Here is a 7725-nt window from a genome sequence, read left to right as displayed (position 1 = left end):
AGCTCAAACGTGTGCCTTTTAAATAATTATAACATCCTCATACGTCTACATTTACGTGAAGCATGCACAAGTACAAGACATTCGGCTGTATAACGTTTTTATGTTTTACATAGGGGTACAACATTCACGGCATAAGCAAAGCTTTGAAAACCTTTTATGGTAGACGCGTGGAGGACATATCCAAATGTGACGCATCAGTGACAAAACTGATGTGCGATGCAATTCCCTAATTTGACCAGTAACCTTTATGTTCCCGTGTTTTTATCGATGAACAATTGACTTGCCTTTGCATGTGTTTGTGTGTTTGGCAGCGATAGGCAGCATACGCTAACCTTTTGCAATTGACTAACACCTGAGTATAATCACTGTTTGATAGTTATTCATAGAGATTGAGATTTGATTTTGTCGTCAATTTGTACAAGATACGAGCAAAGAAATATCCATTATTGCATCATTATCACATTTATTGCGATGCATCTATTTTATTATTCATAATGACAACACAACGATTTCTAATTTATACACTTAAACATCTCAGTCATACAGATGTATTACGTACAGATTGCAATTGGTAGAACTTTGTTCAGGGGAATAATTGACCTGCCTTTGCATGTATGTGTGACGACTGTCTCTGATGGGGCAGGAAACGTTCAACTTTTCTCGAACACCTGGTATCATCAGTGTGAGTATGTGTCGTAGACAGACAATGAGCTGAACCTCATTACGTAAATATATTTATACATATCGGATGTGTGCTATGTGACCATGACATCAAGTCTCAAAGCAAAACGTATATTTATTTTGATGTGAAAGCACCAGAAAATATGGCAAATGTGTACGTAGCAATGCCGTTGTGACCAAACCAGAAGCGTGTTTGCAAACATAATGTATATGAATTAGTTTCAGTTTAGGGCATACATCGAACATGACAAGTGAGTACAAATTGATTTTTGCTGTGAACACGCATGCTGATGTAGTACATTGGTAAGAAGGAATATCTGTTGTGGTTCAGCTGTTTAAGAACCACATAAATCTAAATAAAAAACTGATATTTTAACAATAGTATTTGAAAAAACAACAAGATACTGACCGGAAAACCGTTGACATTTTTCTGAAAGCCTTACTCATTTCCAATTATCTAGAGGATCATCATAATGTATAATATTTCGCGGATTGTTTTATGTATTACAATTACCTTTTAGAAGAGATAACTACAATCATATTAAAACAAGATACGTCTATAATATGTGGATGATTAAGTATTGTATAATTTTTAGATAACCTAAGTTTCGTGAAGCAAATGAAAAATAGAAAACGTAATAATGAAAACACATACTTAACTGCAAGCAATCTGAGTGTAAAGTCTGTGTTATCCGTGTTATCCGACCCAACAAGTGTTGTAGATATCGATTCCTGATGCCGATAAATGAGGATACTGAACACTGCTCGAGAAATTAATACCAAGCTATTTACTTTCAACAGATGTAAAAAGATCCTTTTAATGCCAAGCCGTCAAAACATTCTGATAATCTGAAAGGAAATCTGTAATGGATACTCTTTTTATACGCCTGAATGAGTCCTCGAGAAAGCAGCCTTGTCAAGCGGTGTCACTACTGCAACAGCATCATATGTCCTTCATGTTTTCATGGCACTTCAAGTTGGTAGAAAGGTCACGTGGTCGTCTGTCTCCATATAAGCGAAGGTGCTCTCCTTTGAGCTTATATGAGCTTCATCGCCAGTGCCCACTTCCTGAGCACATTGGCATTCTCTGCGACAGAGAGCCCGTCGAATTCTCCCGGCGAGTACATCTTAACACATCTGTAATGAAAATGCCATGGATCCCACGTTCTGGTGACAGCTATTCGTCTCCATAGTAACCAATTACTGTGGGTTTATGTCACAAATTCCCCAGCTTCGTCCGAATTCCATTTGACGCCGGAATTCCGCCTGACACGTTCTTATCAGACGTAAATCTTACAACGGTGGCTTTATCAGGTAGGTTTGAAGTACTGCTTCCGCTTTGTTAAGGCTGTCCGAAAATCCTTAGAAAGATTTTATTTATTTTATCTTTAACAACGATATTTTGAAAGAAAAAGGAATTGTTTACATATGCCAACCAGTGAGTAATGTGTTGCATTTTCTGATTACATGTAACATGTTTATATTTCGGAATGAAATAAGAATACTCCGATCGTTTATGTCATCTATATTTCTTTATAGAATACAGTTTGATACAACGGGTCTGATCTGCGTTACAGGGTGTATATTAACAAAGGTTGTTTCAAAGGTTTCTTGTTAAGTGTAAAATAGCTGCTAAAACAGATTCCATAATACGATTCCGATTATACATAGACATGTGTTTGTTAATCACTATCAAATTCGCGAAACGTCGGCACCAGTCATTCAGGACGCCCGAAGAGTTTCTGTAACACGTTTCTGTAAATCATACAACATATAAAATGTTTCTGTATACATGTTTCTGTAAATCATACAACATATTAAACCTTTCTGTAAGACGTTTCTGTAAATCAAACAACATATTAAACCTTTCTGTGAGACGTTTCTGTAAATCATACAACATCTTAAACGTTTCTGTATACATGTTTCTGTAACATGTTTCTGTAAATCATACAACATAAACGTTTCTGTAAACATGTTTCTGTAAATCATACAACACAAACGTTTCTGTCACACGTTTCTGTAAATCATACAACATATGAAACGTTTCTGTATACATGTTTCTGTAAATCATACAACATATTAAACGTTTCTGTAATATGTTTCTGTAAATCAAACAACATAAACGTTTCTGTCACACGTTTCTGTAAATCATACAACATAAACGTTTCTGAAACACGTTTCTGTAAATCATACAACATATTATACGTTTCTGTATACATGTTTCTGTAAATCATACAACATAAACGTTTCTGTCACACGTTTCTGTAAATCATACAACATATTAAACGTTTCTGTATACATGTTTCTGTAAATCATACAACATAAACGTTTCTGAAACACGTTTCTGTAAATCATACAACATATTAAACGTTTCTGTATACATGTTTCTGTAAATCATACAACCTATTAAACGTTTCTGTAACATGTTTCTGTAAATCAAACAACATAAACGTTTCTGTCACACGTTTCTGTAAATCATACAACATATTATACGTTTCTGTATACATGTTTCTGTAAATCATACAACATAAACGTTTCTGAAACACGTTTCTGTAAATCATACAACATATTATACGTTTCTGTAGACATGTTTCTGTAAATCATACAACATAAACGTTTCTGAAACACGTTCCTGTAAATCATACAACATATTATACGTTTCTGTATACATGTTTCTGTAAATCATACAACATAATAAACGTTTCTGTATACATGTTTCTGTTAATCATACAACATATCATACGTTTCTGTATACATGTTTCTGTAAATCATACAACATAATAAACGTTTATGTAACATGTTTCTGTAAATCATACAACATATTATACGTTTCTGTATACATGTTTCTGTAAATCATACAACATAATAAACGTTTCTGTATACATGTTTCTGTAAATCATACAACATATTATACGTCTCTGTATACATGTTTCTGTAAATCATACAACATAAACGTTTCTGAAACACGTTCCTGTAAATCATACAACATATTATACGTTTCTGTATACATGTTCCTGTAAATCATACAACATAAACGTTTCTGTAACATGTTTCTGTAAATCATACAACATATTATACGTTTCTGTAGACATGTTTCTGTAAATCATACAACATAAACGTTTCTGAAACACGTTCCTGTAAATCATACAACATATTATACGTTTCTGTATACATGTTTCTGTAAATCATACAACATAAACGTTTCTGAAACACGTTTCTGTAAATCATACAACATATTAAACGTTTCTGTATACATGTTTCTGTAAATCATACAACATAATAAACGTTTCTGTATACATGTTTCTGTAAATCATACAACTTAAACGTTTCTGTAACATGTTTCTATCAATGAACCCACGGAAGGATTCCTGAAATATGTTGCTGTGAATTTAACAACCGAAGGGTTTCTGTAACATGTTTCTGATAATGATGCAGTGGATTAGTTTCTGTAGCTTGTTTTGTAAATTAAACAACAGAACGGTTTCTTTAAATCATACAAAAGAAATCAAACAACCGAAGGGTTTACTGTATATCATACTGAAAGGGTTCCAGTCTAGACTACACGGACATGTTTCGATAACTTGTACAGCCGAAGGGTTTCTGAACAACTGAAGAATACTTATTATGTTCTGTTCTGTGTCCTTTAACAAGCATATGCTTATTATTTAAAAGAAGATAATATTTGACGTTATGTTTTATCATTATATACCTGTAATTAGTAAACTAAAATATGTATTGTTTCCATGTAACCAACATCTCTAATGCTTACATGAGATAAGACACCTTAACCGTCGGTACCCGGATGTTAATCAGGAAACTGCCAAGACGTGACACATAAAAAAACTGTTTAAAGAAGCGTTCGAGGGGAAGGATGTAGTTGCAGTATCATGCATGCTGGATGTTCTCACAAATAATGTGTTTTTGGTCCAGATAAATGCGAGTCAGACACATAACAAATGCATTTTCGAAGGTAATTCTGCCTAAAAAAAAATGCAAACCTAGAGCTTACTTGTAATAAATACATTTCTGTGATGGTAAGTGGATGTATGTGCTGACAGTGTGTATGAAATGAGATCACTTCCCCTGGGCCTCAACAACTCCAGACACGGAGGGTCAGATCACGACATATGCAACGATGGCGATTCCAGAGCCGACGAAATAGCCCAAGTAAGGAAACCTGCGCTGACGGCAATATTTAGTCTGGGAGGAGGTCTGGAAACGACGCATTATACATGATAAAAAACGTATTTTCAATGTAGTTGTCATATATCGGTCATGAGTAAATGAAAAACTATTCATAAAGAATATGTGGAGGATCATTTAAAGGAAAATAAAAATATCGTCCTGCATTTCTAGCTGCATCAAGTTTGATAATTTTGTAATCTACAGGATAACAACTGCCGTACCATTTACAAGAGCCCCTGCCGTTGTCACATTTCGGTCATACCGAAATGAGAAACTATCCACAGCGTTTCACCCACTCCATTAAAGTACATTTCTTTCGAAAGGGAAGATTTTCCCAGCGCACAGATGTATTTAGATACTGATAGAATTGGAGCAATAGTGTGTTTGGCAATCTGTGCAGTAATCGGTGACATTGGGTTCTGGGAAAGAAGCTATATTATGGACACCTAATATTTCAGCGTGTTATAATGGTTTGCAAACCAGCAATAAATAGTGTAAGGAAATTTAGAAAGGAAATTGTAAGGAAATTCATGTCACAAGTGATATTTGCCATCCGTGCTTATCACTTTCTATCCACGTTGAACAGCCACGATGACCATCACATGCCCACCGTGGCCCCTCCTTGAGGTCAGTGGGAACAATTCTTCTCCGTAATCCCATTTGTTGAATCAGTAGACGTTGTAGTTGATCGCAAGACGGATAGATTGCTAATTTAGTGCAGTAATATTTAGAGGGGATTGAAACAGTAAGACTTTGAGTCTGCCTAGACTCTATTGTGTGATAAATTGAACTGATGCTGTTGGGGTACAAAAAAGGCGGATGTGATACAAATGTAATTCGTTAAACTACGGGAGTATTCATATATGCGAGGGTTTACTGTTATGTTCTGAGCCTCACACGGAAGTAATTGAGTAAAAATGAAATCTTTTGTTGTAAAAAGTACATGATGTCGTAGAAGTATATGGATAAAAGCTTAAGTCATTTGAGAAAATTGTTTCGCTACGATAAGTCAGAAAATAGGCATGGGTCTATGACCTTCGGAAAATGGACAAACTTAAGGAACGTGCAGTGGCCATGTTCTTGCAGAAACACGGCATCACACCAAAAACCCTTGAAGGGGAAGGGGGAAGAATGTCCTTTCCTATGGCTTGGTAGAGAGATGGACAGCAGGGAATAAGAATGGCAGGGAGAGCCTTGAAGACGGCCCCCTGACCTAGAAAGCCTGTCACATCAGCAACACCAGAATTGACCAAGAGAATCCACGAATGACTGAATCTCAAGAGAGAATATATTCCATATCTCATAAACTGTAGCAATGACCAAAGTATCAGCTCTTTGAATTCCAAAGCCTCCGACACCTTATCACACACGCACCAAACGTGTCACGTAAAAGTCTAGCTCTGATTGAACCCCAAAGAAAGGTTCTTGCAACGATTTCTGATTATGGATAAAAACCTAGTATCACTTTCATCCTTTGCATTTGACATCACCGTCACAAGACAAATACTGTCTCATTAGCTGGAAAGGTTATGGCCTCCGTCTTCTGATACGGCGAGGGTGTCATTCTGAACTATATTCCTAAACGCAAGACAATAAACGAAGATTACTGTACTGTGTGTTTGAGGACATTAAGATGTGAAATTAGACGAAGAGACGTGAGAAGCGGAGAAAAGGTGTTGTCTGTCATCAGGCCAATGCGCCAGTGAACATATCAGCTAAAATCAACGACTGTGGCTTTGAACTCCTTAAGCACCCCTCTTTTCTCAGTAGGACTTCTATTTGTTCCCACACGTGATGAAAGCTCCAGCCGGAACCCATCTCGACTCGAACGATGACGCCATAGCAGCTGTTAAGAACTTTTTGACAGCCGAGAGAAGGACTTCTACGGAACTGGAACAAAATCCCCCCTCCTCTCAACATCATTGACAAATGTGTACCAATGTGGAAGGGGATTATGTTGAAATATGTATCATGTTAATGTAATAGGGTTATGTCTTCCTACAAGTACTAATATTTCTATTAACTAAGTGCGTTATAACTATACAACTATTTGATTCCTCCGAACTTAATTCAAACTCAAATTTAGATGATTCGGCCAAGAAAAGTCAGATAGATGTTTCTTGCAGATTTGTTAATTGCTCCTACTTCCTTCACATGTTGTAAGTTGGCACTTAGCAATATGATGTGTCACTCAAGCACTGACTACAACATTTAATGCATACTGATTGGAATCGTTTTACCATGAGACAGCGGTTTCATTCTCCCTGTCACGCTGTTGACCATTCTCGTAACCGAAAGTACGTCACCACTGGTTTCTCCTTCAATCAAGGTGGACAGCCTATTTACAACCTATGTGGTTCCCAAGACCCTAATGTCCTGACCGGTTAAGGTTGACCTGTGTAGGTGACTGACGTCGGGTCAGTCTTATGGCCCTTTGGTCATCCTCTCGCGACAACACAAGGGACGTGTCATGTGGTTGTTCAGACCCCACTTTGGTGTGGAATTCGAAATCTACTCAATCCAGAGTCAAGTAATACTTCATTCCGCTCTGACTTGAACGACAATTATACAGAAATATACTTTGGAAGGAGAGCTCGTGTCAGGAATTCGGAATAAAGGCCGTGGGTGCAGTTGGTACAAACTGTCAAACATGTCATGTTCTATGAGCGTTTTCATGAAGATCACTCCATCCAATTATAACAGTGATAGGGTGAAGTGATTGGTATGCTGTCCATGCTCTCAATTGCCGCTGGAGTCACACGGCAGATTAAGTGCAATCAGTGGATTTACAATTATTTTAGATTTGGTAAAGGAAAATGAATACAGGTTTAGTTACTTGGTGTCCGTAAGTAAGTGAGT

General features: G+C 36.8%; 1 protein-coding gene across 1 annotated transcript in view; it reads left to right on the top strand.

The window, feature by feature from the left end:
- Positions 1 to 1629: 1629 nt before the first annotated feature.
- The window catches only part of LOC124146060 (neuropeptide F receptor-like), a 38278-nt gene continuing 32182 nt past the window's right edge, over positions 1630 to 7725 (top strand). Inside the window, exon 1 of the mRNA XM_048393399.1 lies at positions 1630 to 1995. The gene's annotated coding sequence lies outside the window, so the exon portion shown is untranslated. The remainder of the gene's footprint in view (positions 1996 to 7725) is intronic.

Source organism: Haliotis rufescens, unplaced genomic scaffold (genome assembly GCF_023055435.1).
Source record: "Haliotis rufescens isolate VD_foot unplaced genomic scaffold, xgHalRufe1.0.p SCAF_12, whole genome shotgun sequence".
In the NCBI taxonomy this organism is placed as follows: domain Eukaryota; kingdom Metazoa; phylum Mollusca; class Gastropoda; order Lepetellida; family Haliotidae; genus Haliotis; species Haliotis rufescens.
The sequence above is the reverse complement of the archived record's forward strand: the minus strand, read 5'-3'. Positions and strand labels throughout refer to the sequence as shown.